At 38.4% G+C, this 27,773-nt stretch overlaps 1 protein-coding gene across 2 annotated transcripts in view; it reads left to right on the forward strand.

Annotated features, from left to right (window-relative positions):
* SPOCK1 (SPARC (osteonectin), cwcv and kazal like domains proteoglycan 1) overlaps window positions 1-27,773 on the forward strand; it is a 281,460-nt gene that overhangs the window by 222,261 nt on the left and 31,426 nt on the right. The gene's annotated exons all lie outside the window — the stretch shown is intronic.

Raw genomic sequence — 27,773 nt, forward strand, 5'->3', positions numbered from 1 at the left:
CCTGCTATGAGGAAAGCCTTTGGAAGGAAAAAGTTGATTTCCTGTGGCTGTGGTTTGTTGGTACAAGTGCAGGTGAGCTGGCACAGTTAGCAGGAGCCTAGGTTTAGGCTTGGTTTTGAGTCCTGTTGTCTCTCTTCTCAGGATTGCAGAAAGTTTAACTCACTGACTGCTGCTGGGCTCCTGCCTGTACTGGGAGCTTACAAAGCTGAAGTGGTGGTTAGGTAGGGCTGTCTCTGTCATGTTGTGAAATGTGTTTATTTGTCTCGTGCATCACATGGAGTACAACAAACAGGAAATTTTAACAATGGTCTGTTGGATCCAAAATATTTGTGAACCTCTCCTCACTCTTCCTCCTCCCCACTGTGGACATGTTCTACAGGCAGCAGGCACAGAAACAGAGAAAAAAATGTTTAAACAACAGTTTTGTTTAGTTCAGGCCCTGCCATCTCAGCTGAAAGCACTGATGATCCTTTGGTGGTTCTCCCTGCACATATTGTGGACTCCAGCACAGCACCAGTTTTCACATTAGGCCTCCATCTACTTTCTAGAACAAGTGTTACTGTAGCCTACAGTTTGAAAATTCAGGTTTAATATAATTTTTTGAAAATTCCAGATATTTTTCTGCACAGCTCTCAAACTTCAACCAAGTGTTGTAGATGGCAGTGCTCTGAAATCGATATATAACTGTACTATTGCTTTGTGTGGCTTGAATCTTTTGGTTGCAGAATGCCCACTGATAAATTGCCCTATTCATATTTTCTATTTCTTGTAGTCCTTATCAGGCTACAAGAAATATTTCTTTTTGTCTGCCCTTTCTATTTCTTTGCCCTTATCAGAAAGAGTATCAGATTAATAAATCTTCAGTGACATTTCAAGCTTACAATTTCATTCACACAAGAGAAAAAAGATTCTAATAACCCTTATCTTGATAAATGCAATTTGACAGGGTATATGTATTCTAAAGCCCAGGCTTTTGTTTTGCCTGTCTCAAACTTTAACTCCAGCCAACAAAGCATTAATTTAATGAATTGTGTGATCTGCACAGCAACTTTCCTGAGGGCTTTTTCAAGAAGCCAAACTTGAATTAGCAATGCTCCTGCCCTTGCCCTGGTGACAAGGCTATTATTACTATTAGTATTATTATTATTATCATCATCATCATCATTATTAACTGAAATGTCTGCAAAAATATTTGAAACTGAGAATCCAATAATCAGTAACAAAAATGCTTTATAACTTGCTTTTCTTCTGATCTTTGAATGTTGCAGTAACATTAAGTTAAACATTTCCTTTTTCTTGCTCAGTCTCCTTTCTCCAGACATTGTCTTTTCAGCTGACCCACTGAGTGCAATGGAGTCTCAAACTGAATATTTCAAAGTTTTTCAGTCTTCTAACAAAGTGCTCCCAGGAGTTTCCATGAGAAAACATGAGTAAATTCTACACACCAGCATAAATTTTATGCAGGTGCAATTTTAGCAGCATCTGGACAGGGATTTGGAATTTTGTGTATCTGCTTGGGGCCCAGCCAGCTTTCCATAGTGTATGAGAGAATTACGAACTGCAGTTGCTGGCCACAAAAAAATTTCCAGAGTGCGCTGTTGCCTTTTATAATTTCCATTTTCTGCTGAACAAGGATTGTCAGATGGCTTTGGAGAAATAAGCCCTGACCAGTGGCTGAGGTGACACAGCAGTGCTGGGTTCACAGCTGGATTCAGTGACCTAAAAGGTCCAAACCATCTGATGAACCTGTGTGTGAGATGGGCAGGTCCATTCCTTGACAAGTGACTCCCAAAACCTGGCCATGTCAGCACTTCAGTGATCTCCTCTTCCTGAGATTGCCAAATCTCTTGAGTTTGGAACTTCTGTCTAGAATGTTGGTTATGTTGTGTCTTAGGACTTTCTCTAGTGTTCACACAAAATTATATTTCTTTATATGCTACAATAATATCATTAATATTGCTGAATTCACCTAAAAATCAATAGTTTGATTTCTCACATTAAAATTCATGTGAAAAAGCTCTGCCAACCATTGGGATTCATTTTTGCTCCTTATTTAGTTGCCAGGCTTGTGAAGTGTAATGTTAAATAGAAAATTATAGAGAGCTAAACCTCATGCCTTATACAGACATGCCAGTGGAAAAATACTAAGGAGAATAACAATGCAAGTGCTTCCAGCAAAATGGAAATGCAGCTCTTCAAGCTCACATATCAATGTTTTTATACTGATTACACAACAAGGTTAAACATATGTGGTTGTGAACTTCCAGTTCGAAGAATGTTTGCATTAATCTTTACACATTCATTCAGTCATATTCAAATATTATTCCATGATCAATTACTTTGAGAAACTAAAAATTTAAAGGAACATTTAATTTCCAAAGCAGTCTAATTCTAAATGTCGTGACCTTTTTTTATATGCTTGTGAATAAAATTGGCAGCAGCATCAAAGAAAAGCAATCTAAGTGTATGTGCTCAGAGGTAACAATGGACTGCAGTGCCTGAGTCTTATTCCTTCCTCCTCCCTGAGCTCCTTCGAAAATATCCCAGCTTTGAGGATGAAAATGAAGACTAATAATCATGCTAAAAATTGGAATTCCTTTTGCAGTGCTAACTGCTACTATGGAGACATTAATAAAATCGCACAAATGCAAGCAAAAGAAAACTACACTAGAATTATTACCTTTAATGGCAAATAACAACAATAAAATCTTTCTACCATAAAGTTAAATCTTTGAAGAGATGGCAGGATCATGTTCTTCATTTTCTTAAGTGGAATTTCGAATCAGTGTCTGAGAGGCAGAAAACAGGTCTCTGTGAAGGTAGTAAAGGAATATTTTGGAAAAGAAAACAAACCCTAATGCTTTTTACTCTTTGCTGGTTTAGGCCCATTTAGATTCCTTTGATTTATCCAAACACTTGATATGCTTCATAATTCACAGCAGTATCCCAGCTTTACAATATGCTTCCATGATAGCTGCTGATTTTCAACTTGGCTACCCAGAGACAGAGGTTGAGCTGTAAACTGCCCTGAGGTTAGCTGCCCTTCCAGAGTGTGTATGCCCTTTGATTTAATTCTGTAAAATGAATAAGGCTATAATTTAACTAAAGAAAAGGACTAGAAACTTGCTTTAAATGACAGGAATTATTTAAGGCACAGAACCTTGTCTGCTGGTGGTTCTCAGGTACCTCTTTGCAATAGTAAAGAGAACAGAACTTATTTTTAGACCAAATGCAGCTTCCAAAAAACCCACCATAAATAACTTTAGATAAGAAACAAATTGTTTCAGTTCTTCAGAACCTCCTGGCAAAGGGGGAGATTATTCCCTGAAATGTGCTGTTCATTCTATCCAAACACCAACACAGTGCAGTGACTGGGGTGTCTCTTGGCAGGTGTGAATTCGTGGTTGCAATAATGTCATTCTGTCAACTTCCCCCGTTGCTCTGTGAGTGCTGTTTGGTCTGTGTGAGTGGTGGGGGTGCTCAGGCAGGGTGGTAAATGTTTAACAGCCTGTCAGGGCTCTTTCTGACCACAGCCTTTCTGTGCTTTCCAAGTGCTGTACTCCCAACACACCAGACTTCATTTGTTGCCATTAGGGTTGCAGAACCACTGGAGCATGAATGGATGCAGTAATTCAAAGTAGGTTTATCCCTGTCTGTGCATTGTGTGCTTTTGACCTTGCAGAAATGCCCAAGGCAACTTCTAAGGAAATTCTGTTATCTTGATAAGGGAAATTATAAGGTCAATAGGCAGAAGGAAATATATTCAAATATGCCAAGTGTTGTTTAAATTTCTAAGGAGAACCAAGGGAACATTTTTAAGTTGCAGGAATAGGTCTTGGCAAGCTTGATCAAGAATCTACATTGTTTAGGCTATGAATTGTAGCATTTAACTACCAGCCCTATTGGGTGTGATGGATGAGAAGGTCTAATGTTCCTTTCCTATATATAAAGAGCACTCAGTGCATGAAGTTCATTTGAAGAAATCACAGTCTTGTTTCCCAAATGAGTTGTATCATTTCTTGTGTCTGAATGACTGACAACTAAAAGAATTTAAAGTCTTGAAATCCACTTCCAGCAAATATTTCAGCTTCAAATTGCTGTTCACAGGTTTTCATAACTGCAAAGTACATAATTTTAAAGTTTATGAAGTATGAGTCATGAACATGGTGGATTTTAAATTGGTGCAGATTCGTCAGGAAATGTTTCCTTTTGTGACTTTAATTTTGAAAAAAGGCTCTTCCTGAGGCTGAATATCCAGGTAGATTTTGAAGTCACTTACTTGAGTCTAAGACTCTGGGAATGATGAAACGAAAGTATTCCAAAATTAGGGTTAGCTAGGGTTTCAAAGTTTTAGTGTATCTCATGAAAACTAGGTGTCTTTTTCCTCTGGACTTCCTCAGTGAATACTAGGTTTGTTAGGCCTAAACTATGCAGTATCTGCTATTTGTGCTCCAAAATTTTCTGTGTGAACACTGCAATTCAGTTTTTTAAATTTTTTGCATGATGAAATTAATTTACCCAAGTAAATCTGAGTTATATAGTTTCTGTGAATAATAATTACTTTTACCAATACAATTTTTCTTGCCTGCAAGCTTTCTCACAAGCAGATCAGTCTTTATTCCAAAAGCATGGAAAAGCATCCTCAAAGCATGAAAGATCCAATTTTTTTCACTTCTGCAACATACTGTTTGTAGTAGTGAAGTAAGTGACTGGACTAAATTAATATTTGACTAAAGAAAGTGAGGAATCAGGCAAGGACAGATACCTCTGCTCCCCATGTGTGGCTGTTTATGTCCCCCACTCTCTTGGAAGCAGAAGCCAAGACCTCCAAGACTGAGCCAGCACAATCAAGCTCTTGCAAGCATCAGAAGAAAGAGCAAAGCAATTGTGGCTGGGGGTGGGTCCTGGGTTTTGTTCTGCTGCTTGACCTCACATGAATCTTTCTTTTGTGCACATGACAAAAGCAAGAGCTGATGGGGGAAAGGCCAATTATTGAATTCATGTGGTGTTTTGCCTGTTCCCAAATACAACTGACTGTGACTGTATAATTAGTCAACACAAACTGTGAATTGTAAATTTTATCATTGAATAAACAAGTCTAAATTTCTCTTGCACCAGTATATGAGCATCGTATTTTAGCATGTAAGTGCAAACAGCCATAATGGTATGATTTAAGAGCTCAAAGCTCTGCAAAGGAAGAATACAGAGAGATTTCAAACATAGTATCTAAAAATCACTTTTCAACTTGAGCAAATACTATTGGATTTTTCACCACGATTCAATATGCCCATACTGAGGTTCTGCATTATATGTATGAAGTATTCATACAGTGGAAATGAAATGCAAATTTTCAGGTTGCTGTATTTTCTGACATAATTGTGTTGCAAAGGAAAATCAGCCCAAAAAACTTGTTTAGGCCTGAGAGTAAATTCAGGTTTGGATCTCTGGTACCTCAATGCTTTTTTTACCAAGGAGTATGAATTAAAACATTTTTTGTGCTTTCAACAATTATGCACAAAAAGCACTCAGGTGCCTATGTGAAGCCTGCTTTGACATGAACTTGAAAAGGAGACAGAATTGTCCCCTGTGGAAATGCTGTGTTTTGATCTGGCTCTAAGGTTTTGGAACTCTGCACAGAAGCATTGATTGCAGCAAGCCCCAGACAGATAACAAGTTAGGGACGATACCATCCATTGACTAGCTGTCACTTTTTTGGCATGATCTTCTGTGGATTTGATCAAATTTACAGCAGGCTCCAAAATATAGCAGACAGCATCTGCCTTAGAAGCAGCATTGACAGAAAGGAGGAGCAGGCAGCACTCGGAGGGTGTTGTTCCCTTTGCTGCTTTCAGGTGCTTGCTGAGAGGACGCTGAAGGTAGCAGCAGCATCCCTGTCAGCAGGATTTACCCTCTTGGTAAATGCATCTCTTTAGCAAGCTTACATGGCAAGAAAATAACGTTGAGCCAAAATTCCTGACATAATTTTCGAGGTTGAACCAGGACATGAGACATAATTCCTCATCATTGCTAAATAAGGACTAATCCCAGACAGCAGCAGGAAATAGGAACTGCATAAAAATAACTGTGTTGAGGTATAATTATATTAAAAACAGTAGGATATTCTTTTTAATTCTTTTGAAATCTTTTGAAAGAGAACTTTAAAGGCTGTGTTAACTCCCTGGCAGCTCTCTGTGACTGAGTCAAGTCTTTATGTTTTCTCAAACATTTATAGCTGTATGTTTGCCCAGGCTTAGCAGTAAATACAGGTTTCACCCCTTTCCAGGAGTGGTCACCTGCTAAAGTAGAAATAATATTGAAAAAAGATTTGGTGTAATCAGTAATCATGTAATCAGTAGCTGTGGACTGCTCAGTTCCCCATTAAATTCAATACAGAACCCAAATCTAAATGGGCCACAGACCCCAAGAGCAGTAGTGTGGCATCTCCTGGATCACTGACCCTGCAGACAGCTTCCCACCTGGACACCTAAAGGATACAGGATCCCAAAACCTACTAGGATACACAAATCCACAAAAACAATAAGAGCAGTAAGAGACAGCTCAATGGTTGTTGATTTCATAAACAGTGTTTAAAAAAAATTGTTTTAATGGCTATTGATCTCTTTTTTTGGCATAAAGAAAAGGTTAGAAAATGACAGACATAGTAAACATTTTGTGTCAGCAAGTAACAATAATTTTCAGACAAGAAGTAATTTGATTTTGGATTGCCAACAGAAAACTATTGAAGTGGCACACTGTGTTAATAGAAACACCATCTAGTAACAGCAGGTGTTTGTGTGCTGATACTGATAATTAGAGCACTAAAATTTCTCTCATCATAAACAAAATCAAATAAATAAGACTGATTCCATATAGTTTTTTCTTGTGGGTATTGATTTGTGCATTTTTGGGAATATTTCCCTGACATTTACTCCAAGGAAACATTTTTAAAATCTCTGGAAAACTGACAGTGAAATAAATTATAGTGCATGTCACTGTGGTGTTGATGCCTTGGAGAGGCTATGTAGGACAGAGGCCAGTCAAGGTAAAGAGAATAAAAGTGAGTATTTATTAAAGGCTTTCCACAGGGGCACCCTGGGCAGTCAAAAACCTCACAGAGGCTGCACCCAAAATGAACAATGGTCACGAATTTTCCAGACAGACATACATTTGCTCTATTTCCAAATCAGGGGTTAATCCTCCAATTACAACTTCAGGTAATGAAGTCATAGTCCCCACTTGCTCCCCCAATTCACTTTTGTTTATGATTTCTGGGGCCTGAGATAGCGATGCCTAGAGAGGAATTGTTTTGTCTGAATAAAATGGGAGAGCAGTGGCTGGCAGGCTATGGAGCTTTAGAGCTGCACACTAAAGCAGTACAGGAGCTGAAAAATGCAAGAGCTAAATCCTAAGGCATCAATGCTAAGATAAAACATCCCAGGGGGCTGGGGGAGAAGATAAACCTTTTTAGTAAAATGTGGAAGAAAAATAAGACTTTTTTTCTTTTTCAAATACATCTTTTTCTAGTTTCTTGGTTATCAGGGGTTTTTTTCTTGGTATCTTAAGGACTAAATTCCATCTTTAGATACTCCAGTGTAAATCTGGAATAGTTCCATCAATGGTGTTGAGCTGGTTGCTTTTGGTTAAGTTATTCTGAGTGTATAGAGGTATAAATGAGTATAGCCTAGAGATTAATTGATCATTCCAGACAGGTTGTAACTTTTTATGCAGCATTGTGGCAAATTAGTTCTTGGTTTCTTCAATTTCTAATTCCTTTTTAGTGCAAAAGAAGGGAGATGGCATTTGTGATATCACCACCTCATTCCAAATATATATCCTTGCATATTTTATGGCTTCCACTGACCCAACAGGGACCTTTCTGCATTAATTTTCCTCTGAAGAATTGCATTTTTTTGTAATTCAGTTTAATGGACTACATGTAAATCAAAATAATAATGTTATCTGTTTTCTCTAAAGCAGCAGTCTTAGATGTGGACTAGAATGAGAATCTTTACTAAATTACTAAAATCTGAATTATTTGGCACAAGTCCATCTCTGTCAAACAGGACTCCAACATCCACATGAAAACACTAAAATATCCTGCAATACAAAAAAATAAATATTGGAGAAGCTTTTAGGCAACCACCTATGCCCCAAATATTAAAATAGCCATGCTTTAACTTTTAGTAATTTTTTTTCAAATACAGGGTCAAACTCTGAAGACTGGCTTGGTCAACTCAGAATTGTGGAATTGCCTTCCCTACAGGTGTCCTGATACAGCCTCTCTGGAGCAGTCTTTGGGATTAGTTTGGGCAGCCAAATCTCAAATTTGGAGCTGAATTATAAATCCTTACACCCTGCAAGCATTTAGACAAGCCTTTATAATAGTTCTAATTAATAGTAAAATACAAAGTGCCTAAGCTTACATCTAACCAATACTCTGTGATGATTTTCAAACCCAGTCTTATCTACATTTCTATAATATTGTATTCCAATTTCATTAATAGTTTAGAAGGCTGTGTTCATGGGGAAACATTTTCCTTTATGAGAATATACTTTCTACAGTGATATCACTGTGTGTTTGGATCGAATAATTTATAGTCTTGTCTCCATCTTGCTTGTCTGAAGGTGATTTTACTATCATTGTGACCTATTTTCCTATTTGTTTACAAAGATAGTTGGGGTTCAGGTGTTATCAGGCCCAGACAACAGGCAAAAATTGTCCAAATTGTAAGTATGGTCTGTAGCAGTAAGTACTCACTTATCAGGAAACCCCCTGTCAGCAGGAAAAATGAAAACTGGGTAAAACAAAATCATGTCATTGTCATTTTGAACAGCAAGTTGCCTGTTATAAAAGCCTCATTGATCATTCACAACTGAAATTGTGAGCTCTGAGTTCTTGAAAAGGTTGCAAATGTTCATGGACAGTTTAAGATGCAAAAGAAAAAGCAAAAGGGATAGCATCTTTTGAAGTATCCTGGGCATCTTGGTTGACACCAGCAAAATTAGGCTTCATTTGGGACTGTGAAGTGACAACAAATATACATATCTCTGTCTTTATCAGAACTTTCCAAACACTTGTGGTACATGGTTGTTTATCTCTGTAATAACTCACTGTAAAAAAGCAATGCCCACATATTTCTCAAGTGTGTTGCATCCTCTGTTAATGTTATACAGCAACATTCAGGTGTGGCTAAAAAATAGTCATGTACAAAAAGGTGCCTCGTTCTGTTTTGTTGTTCTCACAAAGGGATTAATTAGTTCCTTCCTGAGTTTTGCTTGGTTGAAATGAAACCGAGGAAAACACCAGAAACAACTTTGTCTCCACAAGCCCCAGTGCCAAAGCACCAGTATAGCACATTTCTGGTAAGAGCTTATGAAAAATCCTGAAGTCACAGGGACAGTTTGCAGACTCTGAGTTTCTCATGCATGAATCCCAATGTTTGTTTCCAGCTGATCCCATCCCAAGAAGGGGATTCTGCAGTTTCAAAGTGCAGTGAGGATGGTCTGTGTGAAAAAACAGCCTTCCCTCATTTGCAGTTCTTTCCTCTGAGCCTGATGGGCTGCAGAGGCACTTGAAGAAGCATCTCATATATGAAGCACCTTATCTCTAAATTAGATTAGTGCTGGGCAGTGGAGACGTACTTTGAGGAAAATTGCCAAAGGCACAAAACTAACCAGCGTTATGAGCTATATATCATGCTTCCCTTTCATTCTAAATATTGACACTAGCATTCTGGACCTTATAAATACAAAATCTTTCATAGAAATCTTGATATTGTACATTTGAGAATATTACATAAAACTTATGTATTAATCACTTTCCTCAATTTAGTAAAATCCCATGAGCAAGTAAGGAGTTCTGAACAAAAAAATATATAGATATATACAGATCAGAATTTTTAAAACACGGGTTGTTTTTACCAGCAAATATAAGTCTTAAGTGTTTTGATTTATTTTTTAATTGTATGAGGAGTATGCTATATAGTGTATAGAGTAAGTGCTTTTGAGAATGCTGTTACCCCAAAGGCAATAAATGATTAAAATAGATTTTTCAATAAACAAGCAAGTGGAAGGAATTGTTATCTATTCAGTTTACATTGTGTCAAGAAGTCGAGTTGTCTGCGAGAAACACTGGACAGTATTTTACTTTTTTTTAAAAAAAAATTTCCTTTTTGTATTTTCAGTTAGATGTCCTTGAGAGCTGGAACGATAGAAATGGGAATAAGTTCGTTAGCACAAAGTGCATAATTATACACTCGGGGGTCTAATAATATGAACATCTGCTTTTCTAAGTGCTCTTTGGTTAGAAGTGTCCAGAGGAAAGGCCTCAGTGTGCTGGCTGGTCACAGAATAACTGTGAGCAGCTATGAGCTGTGAAAAGATTTACATAAACCTCAGGGATGTCAGGAGAAGCATATCCAGAAGTATTGACAATACTTTACAGGGCATTGGTAAGACTTTGTCTGGGGCTTTTTTTGTATATTCAGATCAGCAATGCTCTATCAGAAAGAATTCCAAGATGAAGTAGGAGACTGAGTGAGTTTTTCACTGTTTCAGTCTAGAGCTGAGCCATTCCTGCCATTGACTTCCTTGTGCTTGATACAAAAACCAAGTAAAAAGTCCTGTTTCCTAAAAGTTAAGTCTACAGCACTACTGAAAAGATTGTTACAGCTACTCTGGAGAAGCTAAAGGGAGAAAGAAGCCTGGTATAGATATTTAAATGATGCTGTAAATACAGCTTTAAGTCAATTTTTTCAGTATGTATTAAGTGAAAAAAAAAAGAAAAAAAAAAACATTTTTACACATAATTTTTTGGATTTTTTTCTTCTAGTCATGTAGTTTAGGATATGAAATGAATGAGGAATTTGAGGAAAGGGGAAAGACATCTCCTACCTGTAAGGGATTTTGGAAAATGAGAGCTCATGGCAGCACTTCACACTGCTGAGGTTCTTGCATTGCAAAGGCAACCTTGCAAATGTCTATCCACTCACACCCAGGCTGATTTTCTCTCTCTTTCTTTTCCTCACTTATTTTTGAAACATGTCTGTTAAACATCATTGGTTTCTATTTTTTCCTTACCATTCCTAACACAGTAAAGGAGGTTGAGGAGTTTCTGTTCATGGGCTGCTGTAATTTCCATATGGTTTTGCAAGGCTGTACAAAGGTGATGTGTTACTGCTGAGTCTTGGAACACGAGGTATTTGGCTACATTCTTGTGACAAAGAATTCATAAAACAGAATTTATGTGGTGCTTTATGGAACCAGCTGATTAACTGCAGCCCTCAATAAAGGAAAGATGCCATGTGCAATTGAAGTACAGGTATAAAAGAGCTACAATAAAGAAGATGCAGGTGAAAACAATATATTAAGCTCTTGAGAAGCAGATTCATTGTCAGGTCTTTGCGTTTCAGAAGAAATTCAGGACCTGCAGATACGTGGTGGTGTTATTTCATGTTGTCCAACAGGACTGTTAAGAGCAAGGGTTTGGAAATAAACTCCTCCTGACCTTGGGAAACTGAATTACATTAATGTAGTTTATGTTTTAAGCAAGCCTGGACTTGTGTGTTACACTCTAAGAAATAGTGAAGGCCACAAGGTTGCTCCTGCATTTAACTTACTATACAAAGAGATTATTTTCTTATTTTATGGCATACTGCTACCAGGTTCCAAACATGTTTCTGTTTGCTTGGGTATAATTTTTATCAGCAGATGTCACAAGAAGTGCTTCTATTTGTAAATACCTACACCTTAAGTTTGTAAATAATTCCCAATAATATTGCAATTATTATTGGAGCTCCAGTTTCTGAAATTGGAAATTTTGCAGATGTAGATGACTTTGAGGTTCTCTGTGGTAGAGTCACTGTGTATATAAAAGTATTGTTAGGCCAACTTACTTTTACTAATGCTAAAGGCAGTGCTCCTCTAGCAACTATGATAGTGAAAAATACTGTGGTTTATTTCTCTTGGTGCTCCAAATACCTGAATATGGATTAAATGTGTTGCATTTTTGAGTGATGGAATCCCTTAGAAAAGTGTTGCATGAATTTGGACTGAAATGCAGTTATTTTTCAAGTAGATAGTCAGGGGGGAAATTTAGAAGCTTGTTTCACTGGTATGAAAAGGCTCTGAAAGTAGCAAGAAAGGTTTTCATGAAATAATGGAGTTAGAATTAGCAATAAAAACTGTGAATATTTTATCATGTCCTTGCTGAACATCTGTCCTAAAGGAGAGTTAACAAATTGGTTCAATCTTTCTTAAAAAGCAGCCAGAAATGCAAATGTTAGATACTATTATATTACAGCTTAATATTTTCAATGATAACAAGACAAGCTTCAGTCTGCTCAGTGTTAGAGCTTTATTCTTGGCAACATTTTGACCAGTTTATTTTCTTGCCCTAATTCAGATGCAAGAGAATAGCAGTCTCCAAGCTCTTCACAGGCTTTGAGTAATTGCCATTTGTTTTTGTCCTTCACCTCTCTACTCTCTGAAAACAGATTGTATTCCACAGCAGGGTTTCAGTGATGAGAGGTGAAGTAAACCCTCCTCTAGCAATTGGATGCTTTGACTTACTAAAGTCACTGCTGCTTGAAAGAGAAATTGGTTTCCCATGAGAACATATGAGCAATAAAAAAAAACCAGAACTGTAGATGAGTTTGTATAAGGGCACATAAAATCCAAATTCCTGGCTGTAAACATTTTTGTGAGAAGCAGAAAACTGATTCACTTATTACTAGGGTGGCCATTGTATTTGTCCAAGGCATTTTTGAAATCCAAAGGCTTTTAAAAGTGTTTATTTCCCTGAGGAGACAAATGAAGGATTCTGTAGTGCAAGTCAAGTATGCCAGCCTTTAACAAGATTATGAGAGTCTTTTCCATGGGTCTCCAGTGTGAAAAACATCCTTAGCTGTAGGTCACAATGAATAAGAGGAGAAGAGATCCAGCCAGCTGGCTGGTTTTATGGGCAGGTTGTTAGACTGGCTGTAAAGGACTGGTTTCAAATATAGACCTGCAAAGCAGTTGGGTGCACACGTTCTACTGGAAATCCTCCTCTTAATGCTCCAGGGCAAAGCAGTTGCAGTATGCAATACTTTTAGGAAATTTATTTTAATAAAACAGAATGCCCTGGACTTCTGCAAATGACTTATTTTCCTCCTTCAGAATACCCAGATACAAAGCAAAACTCAACTTGCTTTATTTCACAGACGACTGCTTTGAGTCCATATCCCAGGCTCTATATCAAGCCTGAAGAGTGGCATTGATGCCACAGTGATAAGTGCTCTGTGTCTAAACAGGGAGATAAGGCTCAAGGATGCTCACCTGCTAATTCAAGATAATGAATTAAATAGAAATGAGATGTAATTTTTGTTGTTAATAAGCCTCTTCTCCTGTTAGTAACATGCAAATCTATGCAAAATTATTTGTTTTGCATAAAGAAATTTAATTGGAAACGTGCCACGTGGCCTAGCTACAGAAAATCCTTAACAAATTGCATAATTTTAATATCCCTAAACACAGTCTAGCTGTTTGGATATGTTCTTAATTCAGTTCCTCTTGCTGTTGTTAAATACTAACCAACATTCTTGTTGTGGGCACTTTAACACTTTGTGCCATCAAACCCCTTTATTTGAGTTGTTTATGCTCTGTGCTAATGGTAATGGATTCAACCTCACATTGCCTTGGGGATTCACTTTAATGCACAGGTAAACAAATGGAGAGCCAGTTCCTGTGACACACTGCACACATCAGGAAACCTCCAGCAGAGGTTTAAAGCTCCAGCTTTAGCTGCTGTACTCATCTTCCTTCCAAAACAAGAATTACTGTCCTTCATAGAAAAACATTTCAGTTGGATTGCCTGAGGACTCTTCCAGTTTTTTTGTGTAGACACTTACCTTGCTCCAGGGACTATTGTGTCATGCACATGCTTTTAATTTCTTTTCAAATTTTGAAGACCAACTTCTTCCTTACTTTATTTAATGGCTGTCTTCTGCTGAGAAGTGTTAAAATAGTTTGCAGAGCCCATCTGCCCTCTTGCCAAGCTGGAGTTCTCAGGTTCTCAATGTGGCTGTGGCACTTGCCAACTTTTCCACTCAGAGCAAAGTTCTTCTACCTTTTCCCATGCATTTGAAATATAATTTAGGAATAGCAGACAGTTTTTTGTGAGGCTCTGTGTGCCCTATGGATAAATTCCATATTTGTTCTCTTTCACTCTCCATTTGATTCCACACTGACTTTTGTATGTGGCTGTCTTATCTTCTGGCCCTCTTCCCCAAAACTAGTACTGTACAAATAATTGATTTTTCAGTTTACAGACTGGACTGAAGAGTCAGGATTTGAGAGGGTAATTCTTCATGCTAAAGTAAAAGACCTTTTAAAAAATTCTTTAAAAAATGAAATCTGACAGTTTTTGAAGCAGAGACATCACTTTGAAATGAACAAGCTAAATGTCAGTATTTCAGTGATTCAGCTTGTCAATCCCAATTTGTAAATTATTTTGATCATATCACATTACATTTTCTGCAGCACAGAAACTGTATTCCAAATAATAGTAATAATAATAATAATAATAATAATAATAATAATAATAATAATAATAATAATTCTTTTATCCCAAGGAGTGAAGTAGCATCTCATCATATTCTCTATTTTCTTTTAGCGATTATTTTGCTTGTAACTCTGCTTGCTATGTAAGCTTTTGAGTTCCTGGTGTACTTCAGACACTTAGTCATTGCATTGGTACTTTAGTTTCTTGTTCACATTTTTGATCTATCTCAGCTCTAAATAGTGAAAAAAATCATGGGAATTTGAAAGAACTTTCTGGAGAATAACAACATTCTCTTAAACAGCACTGGGTATTGGCCACCATCATAGCACATTAGGCAGAATGAACCTGGTGTGACCAGCCCATATTCTTTTATTCCTTAACATCCTGTCCCTCAGCCATTTGTTCATTTCCTGGGTCTCAGGAGATGCCCATTAATCCTTCCTAGCTCTGCCCAGGGGGAACGTGCTCACATGGTGTTCAAATGCAGGTTCCAGTGTCCTTGTCACTGGGCTGAAATGGAGCCAGCACAAGGACAGAACAGCAAACTTCCATTTCTCTCCTGCACTGAAGTGATTTAAGGATAGTTCATAGTTGCTCTGTGCATTGTCAGTGTTGTGACAGCTTATCCTTCCACATCAAGGAGACATAACCAGCTCCTGCATCACCACATCAGTGATTCAAATTGCTCCTTAAATAGCATTTGCTGGTCTCTGTTGAAGTACATGGTAATCAGTTCCACAAAGCTGCACTGATGATTCTCACTTCTCTGTGCCAGAAATTACTCTTGACCATGTTATGAAAGGAAATAGATGGCTTTTTTTTTTACTAAAGTGGTTTGAGTACTTAACATACATAATATACTGTAAGTGCTATTATCATTACAGAAGACTTTTATTTTCTGTCTTTTCATGACTGTGTAACTTCAACTAGACTTAACATTTCTCAGTAGTCATGGCTTGTACCATACACATAAGTCTGGCATAGGTTGTAGGGAATACAGGAAATACATAGGAAATACCCATTTTCAGTGGAGTTCTCCATAGAGGAGAGTTGTCAGTTGGAAAATCAGACAGCCTGCTGCAAATCCACCGAGCTCCATTAAAGTCAGGGCTGATTTGTATCAGAGGGACCTGTCCTGGAGCTTTGATGTCCTCCTCCTTTCAACAAAAATAAAGCCAGTTCTGAAAGAGCAAGAGTTTAAAGCAGTTCAGCTCATACCAATTTGTAAGGATCTACATCACTATTATATATGTTTACAGTTCTGTAAATGTTCTGTTCTTAGCAAATTAGAATTATGTACAGTTTGTTGGTTCCCATAGCTACACTAAAGATGTTAACCACTGCTAACATGGAATGTAAGAGCAAACACACTGTTAACAAATGCAGGATTTGTGCATGAATTAAAAGAATTATTACCATGTTTCTCTTCTCATCTCACACCTGAATGTCACCAGCCTGGGAATTATGCAAGATCATGTTTTCACTTTTTTCAAGAAAAGTGTCTTTTGAAGCTTCCTGAATGTGGTTTAAATACCTTTGATACTTGAAATAATTGTTTGGTTTTCAAAGTATGCTTGAAATTGGGAAAGGTTGCCAAGTCCATCTACTAGATAGGATTAATTCAACTCTTTTCTGTATGAAATATGATATGGTTTGCATTGCATATTTTTCTACTATTTAGTCCATGGCAGAATTTTCTCACTCAGTACAGAGTGTTGTTGTTGTTTTGGCTATGTCAAGTTGCAGAGTACAGAAGCCAACAGTTCCATCATATTTCTCCAAAGCTGCAGAGCCCAAGAGGCAGCAAAATTGCAAAGGGTGAAGAAAAAAACCTCACGTAGGCAGAGCAGTTGATGTGTGCTCTCCTGAAGAATTTAATTCTGGTGCAGTCCCTGGCCCTGATTTCCTTTGCAATGGTGCCCATCTTCCTAAGCCAGATTTTTCACAAAGGGTCATTAGTTGCATCTTCTAATTTTCCAGTTTCCTGATTTGAAACCCTGAGGCCTGCTTTGCAGAAATGCTGAGCACTCACAGCTGAAGGAAATGGTCAGTTAATAGTTTTCATATACCATGGAAAAGCAAGTCCTCAGTACCTGGAACTAGAGATCCAAACATTGACTAGTAATACCCTTTATATATTTCTATTGCTTTGCTTTGTAATTCAAATTGCTGTATAATAATCCCTATGAATGGTATAGCAGCAGCAAACAGCACTGGTGATTGATTAAACACTTCAGCTTCTCTTCAGAGTTTAATTAATCTTAGCAGCTCTTTACTGCTTTATAGGCTACAAAGCAATGGAGATTATTGCCACTTTAGAAGGGAACAGAGAGGAACTTCTCTGCATGTTGGTTGTGGCTGTTCCCCTTTCTGAAAGTCTTCCCAGACATCAGAGCAGAAAGTTAACTTGCTTATGAGTTTCCAGTACATGAAAAACTTTGCTCCCCCTTTCTTAGGATGAATATAAAGGATGTGAAGTTCGACCTTCATGGGAGGTTTGGAGCCAAACTCAGCATTGTCTCATGAGGTGACCTCTCCCCTGCCCTCACAAAGACCCCTTCAGCCAGAGCTGCACATCTCTCTGTATAACAGGATTCCTTCTAAAATCTCATCACAGAAGTGTTTTCTCCCTTTTAGATTTTGATGGTTGTTGTTGCTCATTTCTAAGCATTCTACTGTAAGAAAGCACACTATATAAAATTTTGTTTCTTTATACTATAGTGGCCATCATATTTTTTATTAATCATATGACACCTCTGTTGCCCTTCCCTTCCTTCTGTATATCCATGAGTGTATTGTGTGGACACATTATCACTCCATGTGATATTTTGTACTCTTTGCCCAGCCCTTCTTAGAATTTCTTTTTTTTTTTTTTGCTACTGACACAGAACTCATTCTAGAAGCTGACCTACTTCCTTAGCCTGTCTTCCCATGCCTTTTCCTGGGAGAATTTTGGGCCTGGCTGTGGGACAGTAACTCAAGGCAGCACCAGGGCCAAAAGGAGATGCTCTGGTTTTAGTGCAATCCATTCAGATGATGGGTCACATCATCCCTGTTTTTCCATGCTCTCCTTGCCTCGATAGATTGGCTTCTCCCTGTTTTCTTTCAGCACTTGCAATCCCCTCATTTCTTGCATGACCCTGTATCCCTTTGCAGCAAATGCCACTGTGTAAAAGAATAAGAGAAGATGATTACCTGGCACTTCACTTACTCAATGCTAGGTTCACTCTTGATTACTTTTAAGTTCCATACAAAACAAAAAACCCTAAAACCATGGTAGCAGGAAGAGGATTAGCATTGGGTCATGACAGACTATTTGGGGCTCTCAGACCTTTCAAGGGTGAAGGGTGACTAGAGTCCTCCACATCTACATCAAGAGTAGATTATTTTACACAGCATAAATACATGTGAACTACTGGCTGAATAAAATTAGGGGCTATTACACACCCATCTTACTCTTTTCCCAAATTCTTGTCACTGGCTTAAGAAGAGTCATTGTCTATCATTTCCTTCTCTTCCTGCTTTTTTTCTGGGCTGCACAGTAAGAGAACAGAATATATATAACCTGTAAGTCACTTGCAGTATGAAGTTAACCTTTTAAAGATTTAGTATTTTGATTATTTACCATTCCACCTGTTCCTCTCATATTACCAAGACAGCCAAGGAACAGGAGTGACCAGGCAGTCAAATTGTAGAACCGTGAAAAGGTCACATTAGAAACTGTATAATGCACTTAGTGCATATTATTCTGCTGTCTTTAAAGACTTTATGGGGGATTAAAAACCTCCCTCTTGTGACAGAGATCATAATGAGAACTGAAAATGTCACAACATAAATTGATTTTATGTTAATGTTTGTAGCAAGAATGAGAAATTATTCAAATACTACTTTTTACACTAAATCTGCTGCAATGTTGCAGTGTTGTGCTGCTCCAGGTTTTAGCATTGACAGCATGTTCAGGCTTGGGCTGAGGACTGAGCACTCCCCATGCAGGAGCTGCACTCATCTCATCTTGTGCTTGGCTTGTAGCTACAGAGGGAAAAAAGAACCTGAAGGTGCAGGCTGAAGGAAGCCAAGCCAATAGTTCATCACTATAAGCCTAACTCTATCACCAGCACAACTGCTCCTAACTGGGCTTGGAGGTGAAAACCAAGCAAATCAAAACCAGTTTCTCTAGATGTTATGCAACTTGCTAGTGTCCATACAGTCTTGCAGGAGAAAAAACAACTCTGAATTTAGTTTAGACTATGCTTTAGAATAAAATGTGGATGTATGCAGTTTGGGTTCAGGCCTGCATTATTTGCATACTTTTATTATCTACTTTGGAGAAGGAGGGACTGGCACCCTCCATATGTGGTTCTGGGGATGAGAATAAAATGTGCACAATGATGTGGATGATCTGATACTGTCCCAGGAGAACTGGGGGAGTTTCAAGTGAACAAGTCAGGCAGATACTGCAGTGGTAGTGCTGTGTTTTCATCTGTCTCTAGAAGGGATTAACTTCAACAGAATAAGCACAAAACCACTTTCACAAGCAGCCTTACTATATCTGTGTGATACCTAGTGCTATCAACAGTTTTGAAAAACAGGTTGGTAGAGTGTAGCTCAAAGTTACTGGTTGCTGTCCTAAAGCTGCTAGTGATCTGGATTTTACCCTTTTTTGTTGTTCTTAGATGGGTATTGAAGCATCTTTTCCAGAAGAGGCTCACTAGTGTTTCAGATGTTGCATACATATCTAGATAAGGAGGAAAAGATTAATATCACTGCAACCTAATTCTAACAAGACATCAGGATAGTTTTCCCTAAAGCACTTTCTAACCACTTACTCTATTAACTTTCTGTGAATTCCTTGAGAATATAGTATTGGGTTTATCTGCACATGGAATCAGTCTTGAAGGAAGCAGATGTGTTGTTTCCTGTCCATAAATAACTTCATACATAAATAAGCCTTACTGACACCCTGCAAGTATTCTGAGAACATGCAGTAAAAAACCCCACAGATTTGCAGAAGAGATTTTTAAAAGCCTAGTAATAAATGACATACTTAAGGAACTGACATAGATCTGCTACAAGAAAAATAAATGGCAACAGCTAACAGTGAATAGAAGTTCCCTCTGAGATTTGCTACCTGTATGAGAAACAGTATGAAAGGGGACAAGGTAGGCAGTGAGATTTCAGAAGTACCTATTTAAGGATGAAAGAAAGAGAAAATTACTGGAGTTACAACTTTGGAAATGGAAAATGTCGTTTCTTAACATAATCAAATCACAAGTCTCATATTTTGTTGGGTTTTTTTTCCCTCACTGTTAGCTACTGGAACTTTGGGAGTCTAAATTAAAAGGGAAAATGGCAGACTTCAGTTGATTCTCTCAAGAACTACTGGCATTATCCTTAAAGATGTAACATTATTTTAGTTGGAAAATTGTGGGAAATGCAGGCACAGAGAGCTCTCAGGGCCTTGTGCATACAGGCTCAGAGATTGAGAGGGATACAATGGTTGACTTAAGACCTTGGAGAAGGCTTGGAGAATCAGAACATTTAAGTGAAACAGACATAAAACAAGAATATAAGTTTGTTATTTAAGTAGAAATATGTTTTAAGCAAAGAGAAATATGTATTATGTAAGCAAAGCAGTATATTAAGACAGTAAAATATTTTAAAGTTTAACAATAGAATCTGCTATAAAGTTAGTTGGAAGTTTAAGATGTATCAATGTAGGTTTGTGAAGTGTTACATGATTGGATGAAAAATGATGCATTGTGACAAAACCTTGAAAAGCAATGCAGTTCATGATTGGTGTAAAAAGACACTAGCAAGCTTTGTAGAAGTGATTGGCTGAAAAACTAACATAAGGCACTGTAACTAAGAATTAAGTGGCTTCTGATATTATGGCATTGGATGTAACAGCTTTAATGTGTCACCCTTCTATGAGACTGACACCATGAGGTAATAAACCATCTTTTAAAACATCTCTCAGTTGCCCCATCTCTTATAATATTATCCTCAAAGGTTTCACTGATTATTTTAGTTGGAAAATCATGAGAAAATTAGAAGATTTTAGCAATGTATGGCATAGCAATAAAACAGAGCAGAAGGAAGGTCTTCATCTCCTCATCCCTCTTATTACATCCTCTTTCCTAAGGTGTGTTACCATCTTCCAACGCACCTCAGTCTCTTTGTTTTTGCATTCAGTCACTCCTTGGCTGGCTTACAGGAGCTCTGTGTGTCAGATCCTGCTCTTACAGGTGCTATGTGTGTCAGATCCTGCTCTTACAGGTGCTCTGTGTGTCAGACCCTGCTCTTACAGGTGCTCTGTGTGTCAGATCCTGCTCTTACAGGTGCTCTGTGTGTCAGACCCTGCTCTTACAGGTGCTCTGTGTACCAGCACCCTGCTCTTACAGGAGCTCTGTGTGTCAGATCCTGCTCTTACAGGAGCTCTGTGTGTCAGACCCTGCTCTTACAGGTGCTCTGTGTGTCAGGCCCTGCTCTTACAGGTGCTCTGTGTGTCAGACCCTGCTCTTACAGGAGCTCTGTGTGTCAGATCCTGCTCTTACAGGTGCTCTGTGTGTCAGATCCTGCTCTTACAGGAGCTCTGTGTACCAGCACCCTGCTCTTACAGGAGCTCTGTGTGTCAGACCCTGCTCTTACAGGAGCTCTGTGTACCAGCACCCTGCTCTTACAGGAGCTCTGTGTGTCAGACCCTGCTCTTACAGGAGCTCTATGTGTCAGACCCTGCTCTTACAGGTGCTCTGTGTACCAGCACCCTGCTCTTACAGGTGCTCTGTGTGTCAGACCCTGCTCTTACAGGTGCTCTGTGTACCAGCATCCTGCACTGTCCTCTTTTCCCAGCTCCCATGTCTCTATCCCAGCTCTGGCGCCACCTGACCTCCTGAAAAAAAATGATACTGAATGTGTTGTGTGCCACCAAAACCTTCAATTCATCACCAGCAAACTGTCTGAGCACATACAGATTGGCTCTTTCCTGCCCCACATCCATTTGTTTGATGCTAACTCTCTTCTCATGAGCACAAGGCTTTTGAAATGGATTCTTTGCAGAAAATGTCTGTTTCTCTTCTATGTATGAGCTGCTCCTGCTCTTCAGCCCTGATCTTTCATCCTATTTATATAATCTTCATTGTACATTATCTTCATCTTAACTACATAAATAACTTGAGGAAAAGATCATATAATACATATTATTCATTTTATTATAAATATTCACAGATACATCTGCAACAGATTATTTCCTAGTATGAGCTAATGTTCTTTTCAGAATGAAGGCATGCCAATTAACTAAAAAAAATTTTACATGGCTTCAGCTTCAAACCTGATGCAATTTTATCTGACTTTCATCTAATTTTAATTCAAGAATTTGCTTGCCTGTGCAAAGTAATATCCATTAGTTTCTTCCCATTATCTCTACAGCCCTGTGAGTAATTGCTGCTGTCTATGAGAGAGCATGTATTAATATTTTGTTAGACAAGATTGTAACAGGTGACTTTTTACTTTGAATTTCAGAGACTCATAAATGTGATAAAGAACAACTTTTCCAAAAGGCCAGTCTCTTTAAACTTCGGGCCCATGTAACAAGCAAGCGGGACTCTTGATTTATAATATTCCACATAGAATGTATTGTGATTAGATTCTTAAAGATGATGAAATATTGCCATTAATACACAAGGAAAATAACCAGAACTTTTTTTTATGCAGAGCAAAGAGATCTGCCCACATCATGACATTTGGTGCCAGGCTTATTTGCACCTAATCATATTTGTTTCAACGAATGGCAAATAAAAAAATTACAAACAGAACATTTTGATTTAAGCCTGTGACCTTCATTCCCAGAAAATCTCAGTATTTTCTGCTAAGAAGTTTATTCTCTGGATGGGAAAAAAGTGGATTAATGTGCCAGCAGTCAGCAATCTGTGCATGTGGATCCCTTCAGCTTGTAATTGTTATTAAACTGGTTCACTGCACCCTTCATGAAGAGTAGAGTCTCTTGGTAGCAGAGTAAATAGACCTCTGTTTATTCTGAGAAACTTGTGAACTACTGTAATTCATTTCAGATTTATAGATTCACCGTCTTTAAATTGATGTTGTTTTTTACAAGGAAACGAACAGCCAATTTTTTTAACAAACCAGTGCAATTTAATTCTTACAGAATTTATCTGCCTGTGGATCAACAGCATAACACAATTTTAATTACACCGACCACACTTCACTGAATTCCCTCATTCTGTAGCAAAGCCTTATCAGAGTAAAGGTGCATGAGATATGTTGAGCTCTGTTGAGCCCTAAGTCACAAGGTTTGCATTCTCATCATACAAAAAAAAAAAAATTAAAAGAGCCAGTCATTTACACTTCTGTCTTGGGGGAAGCGACACTTACTATTTTATAGAGAATTAATGGAAAACACAAACTACTAAATGCTTTTGTGGTTAAGAAATCAAGTGCAAAACCATCTAAAATATATGATTAGAGAAAAAGGAAGGAAGTGTTGAAGCAGATCAGCAGCACTAGATTGAAATAATTACTGTTGGTTGTTCATTATGTATTAATTCACAGCTAAGTGGATTTTACTATTTTCTTTGCAGCACAGATATAGTTCTCTGCTAGTAAGGCTTTCTGTCAGCCCACTCACACTTAACTGCAGTGTTTTCTGAATACATAGATATGAATTCCTTGCAGCTGCCTTTGTTGTGTCTAAGAGGAAAGAAACTACTGAAAGGAGATCCCATCCAATGGCAGAGAGCTGCAAGTGCTGCCCTGTGTCCCTGTAAATGCAGCAGAGCTGTTTCCAGAGTGGGGGAAAAGGCCTCAATATCAGTATTTTAATGGCTTCAACACAATTTTCCCCACATTTAAAATAAACCCGTGGAGAGGAATTATCTGAATCAAGAACTATTTTCCTTATTGCATTTAAGTATATTTGAGGTGTTTTTAATAAAAGCTGCACAACCTGTTTGCTGAACAGCCTTTCACAGCTCTTGAACCTCTAAATCAGCTCAAGCAGAGAAGTGGAAGTGGTGATTCCCATCTGTTCAGGGCAAAATTGAGAGATGGATGAAAAGAGAAGCCTGAGGGGAAGACGTGGCAGTCCCTGGCCTGACACCAGTCCTGCAGGCAGCAGCAAAGTCCCCATAGCTGCTCCTTGGAGATTTAGTTTTGTGAGAAGGCAGTTTGGGCATGATAGTGGCACATGTGACTTCAGAGAGTTCTGTGGGCTCAAAGCCACTGGGGACATAGAAAACAAATCTGAAGCAAAGCAGACTTTGTTAGTTCTGTCATTTAGACCACTATTTAATTTTTTTTATATAATCATTAACTGATGGTGGTAGTTTGTCTTTCCATTGTATACTAGAAATAGCTGAAAAAAAAGTCATTTCAAGGAGTTCTTAGGAAGATTTAGTCAGTGGTTTTGATTTGAAATGCATCTGTAAGGGACTAGAGAGAAGACAATTCGAAAAAAAGATCTCAGTCAATGTGCTGTCACCCACCATTCGTGCTTCTTGGCATCTCTTGTAACATCTCCAAAGTTTGACAGCAGAAATGGTGCAGTACAGTCCTACAGTACTTTTCAAAGTACAGATGGGCCAAGCACAGATGGCTGAATTGCATCCTGTGCAGCCTCTCGCTTAAACAAATATAGAATAATTTCCCTGACACTGCTGGGGTGTTTTTCAGATTTACATTGAACTAAATCATGCCATGAATTTTTGATTTTTCTCTTTATCATCATCCATCCCAATTAGTGAGTTTTCTTTCTGACACAATGCCAAATTGTTATATTCATCTTCATATCCTTTGCAAGATACATTTTATGCATCTGGAGAGGGTTATACGGTTCTCTATTTTAGGACACCTTCCTTTTAACAATTTCCTTGCTTAGCTAATAAAGTAGTCAGATATTTGCTATGCCCATTTCATGTAAAAGGAATTAAAATATGGTTTCTAAGCAAAAAGTTTACAACCTACATAAAGCAATGGGAAGAAATAACACCAGCACTGCTAATTAAAAATATGCCAGCACAGGTCAACAGTGTGTGCAGTCTTACAGTCAGTGCCTCAGACAAGAATTGTCCTGTATTTGTCTGGCATCATGCATTTTTGTAGGCATCATGTTAAAGTTGACTTTCAGAAGTCTCTGAACATGACTTTGCAGGTGTTTACAGACAGTTTGTGACAGGTATGACAAGAAAAGCTGAAGATACTTGTTTCAAAATTTAGTGATTGGATAATAAAGACTGTCATCGTTTACAGAGAGAAGTCAGTGATAGCTCAGTAGAGGTGTGATTAGAAGTGAAATAGAAACTGTAAAGGGTCTCAAAACTGAGACTTACAGCTCGTGTATTCTGTGTAGGGACTGGGAGAACAGTGGGAAAATGCAGGGAGCAGAGATGCATGCTCAGCATGAGCTGTGTTATCTTTGTGAAATGGTCTTTGCAGAAGTGTTTTGAAAGCATATGAAGAGAAGGTGGTAGGACTCAGCAAGGCCAGAGGAAAGGGCATGAGAATAGGCAGGAGGAGAACTGATAAAATCTGCTTACCTATGAGAATGGATTGGAATGATGATTTAAAGTATCATTTACTGACTTTGCACAACATTTAGGCAGAGATAAGCTTGAGAAAGCCTACAGCCCTACTAAAAGCATACAGAAAAAGGGTGGGGGAAAATCTGCAGTAAAGGGGTTTGAATGCTGGAGAGGAGCAATGAGGAGCTCAGTTCTGCCTGTGGGGAATGTAAGCTGACAATTGACATTTGTGAAGTGTATGAAATTTAGACAAAAATTTCATTTTGATGGGAAGAAGTCAATCCATCCTTCTTTCATATGTGTGTCTTGGAAACTGAACTTAGTTTGTGGACAAAAAGGGGACAGAGAACGTCTCCCAGATTGCTGCAGAGAGCAGGAATGGGACCTGCAAGAAGACAGGCAGAAAAATGTGGGAGGCAGAAACCTGGGAGAACAAGATTCTTGAGAAAACTGCACTGAGAGTTGGAGAAATAGAGGAAGAGGGTTTGGCATGAATGTTGGCTGGACATGCTCCATTTGGAATGGATGAATCTGTCTTTGCTGGTGTGCAGCATGTGGATGCTGAGCTGGGAAGGAAATTCTGGTGGTGCTTTGGAACAGGACCCAAGGCACCAGAGAGGGAGCTGAGTGAGTTGCCAGACAATGGTGAGATCACTGGGATTTATGGTAGAACTGTAGTAAGTAAAGAATGATTGCAACATTCTTAAAGTGAGAAGTCACAGCTATTCCTGTACTAGAAAGCTTTTATTCAACAGTTTTACAAATGTATTCTAATGGCAGGGACAATGTCAGAGCTGCAGCATTTGCCCAGGTAACACCAATATAACAAAAGATACCTTTTTTTTTTAAATTTAGTAAAATATACCAAGCTGTTTGAAAGTAAACTGATGGTGAGACCAAGAGGAAGGTGGATGTCATTTTCATTTTCTAAACAAGCAGAATAATGATCTTCAGAATTCAACACAGCAGCTATTGAATTTTTCATTCTGAGATACCATAAAAGATACGGATATACAACAAACACAACTCCTACAAAAGAAACTAGGTGAAAAAAGCTCAGTGAGATGTGGATAACTGAATTTCCTCTGACAGAAAAGTGATTGGCAGATCAATAGCCAAAAAATCCAGCTCTTGAGAAATACGTGAATATTCAGCTACAACTCTATTGCAGATCACAGTTCATTTCTGTGAGTCCTTCCACCCTTCATAGGAGCTAAAGAATGAATTTATTAATCTTTGTTGACCTACAGACCTCTACATTTATGTCCTAGAATACAGATTTACTTTTGAAAATCCCGAGTTACTGTGCATGCATACATATTCCATCATGCTGTGTATACAGTGTAACATATGGAGAATTGATATGAATCCTTTTCCCTTTAAAAGTGCATAGAGAGGATACTGAAAGGGGAAAACAATCAGTTCTTGTTCGAAAGCAGGTCAGCTCGGGAGCTGAGCAGCCAATTTGTGAGCTGTGAGACACTGCCAGATGGAAGGGTTCCCTCCCTGACCCTGCCAACCCTCCTCTCCTTGTGCCCTGGTGTCAGGTCACATTCCACATCTCTCACCTCAAGGAAATCCAAAAAAAGGTCTGTTCTTTTATTGGGCTTTTGCTGGCTGGCTCAGAGCTTGGCACAGGCTACCCTGGCACTGAACTTCCTCCCCACTAAGCACTTAATTGCCACGAGTTGTGTTCCCTGCACACTTACAGCTGTGTCCTCTCACCTCCACCTCGGTGGGATCTTCAAGAAATCCTTTAGACTGATGATTTGTGCTGCTACCTTGTGACTGTTGGCTGTAAATACACCAGTGCCTGAGTTCCTGTCTCCTGGGTTTCCCAAACACCATTCCTCTGACACAGGAAAATATACAGACTTGTTTTCATAAAATGTGAGTGCTTGAGATTATTTTTGTTTTAATTACAGCTGAATTCTGTTACACAGTAAAAAGACCTTGTAGGCTGAGTTAATATTTTCACTTAATAGTTTTGACAGTGCAATATAGTACAATTGAAATAATCAGTTTTTCCCGAGTTTCTGTTACAGAGATTTTTGAGGGTCTCACTTAAATCATCCTATTTGCAGACTGATTACTAGGGAGGGAATGCATCATTCTGGGTTTAAATTATCTTTCTGGGAACAGATTTTAATCTTTCCTTTTTTTTTTTCCTATGCAGTCCTGTGGATGTATTCAACTCTGTGTTTTCAAAATGTTTTCTATTTTTGTCTGTTTAATGAAGCATGCCAAACATTCCTCAATTTTTGCAATTTAGAAATCTGTAGGACTAATTTCTTTTCCTGCTATTTTTCTGAAAGAAGGATTAAGGATTTGCTTGACTTTTTTTACTTTTTCCAAAAAGCAGAGTCTTTCATGCTTGAGAAGTTGTTTCCTATGCTTGTCTAGCATTGATCATGATGGGTTACTTAAAGAAAACAACTTCTCAGTTATGCAGTGCTGGGATTTAGAAGTCTGGCAAAGGGTCAGATCTCCGAGGGACCAATCTGGTGGGACAGGCTGTGCTCAGAGCTGCTTGCTTTCTAACGCAACACAGCCATGTTTCATTGCTGCTTTCGAGGAGTTAAATGGTCTTTTTACTGAGTCCCCCATGAGGATCCTGGCCATGAGATCTGGAGCACACAGGGCATTTTTCTGCCAGCTCAGCCCCAGCTCCTTGGTCCCAGGAACAAGCAGGATGTCAA

The sequence above is a fragment of the Catharus ustulatus genome, chromosome 15 (assembly GCF_009819885.2).
Source record: "Catharus ustulatus isolate bCatUst1 chromosome 15, bCatUst1.pri.v2, whole genome shotgun sequence".
NCBI lineage: Eukaryota > Metazoa > Chordata > Aves > Passeriformes > Turdidae > Catharus > Catharus ustulatus.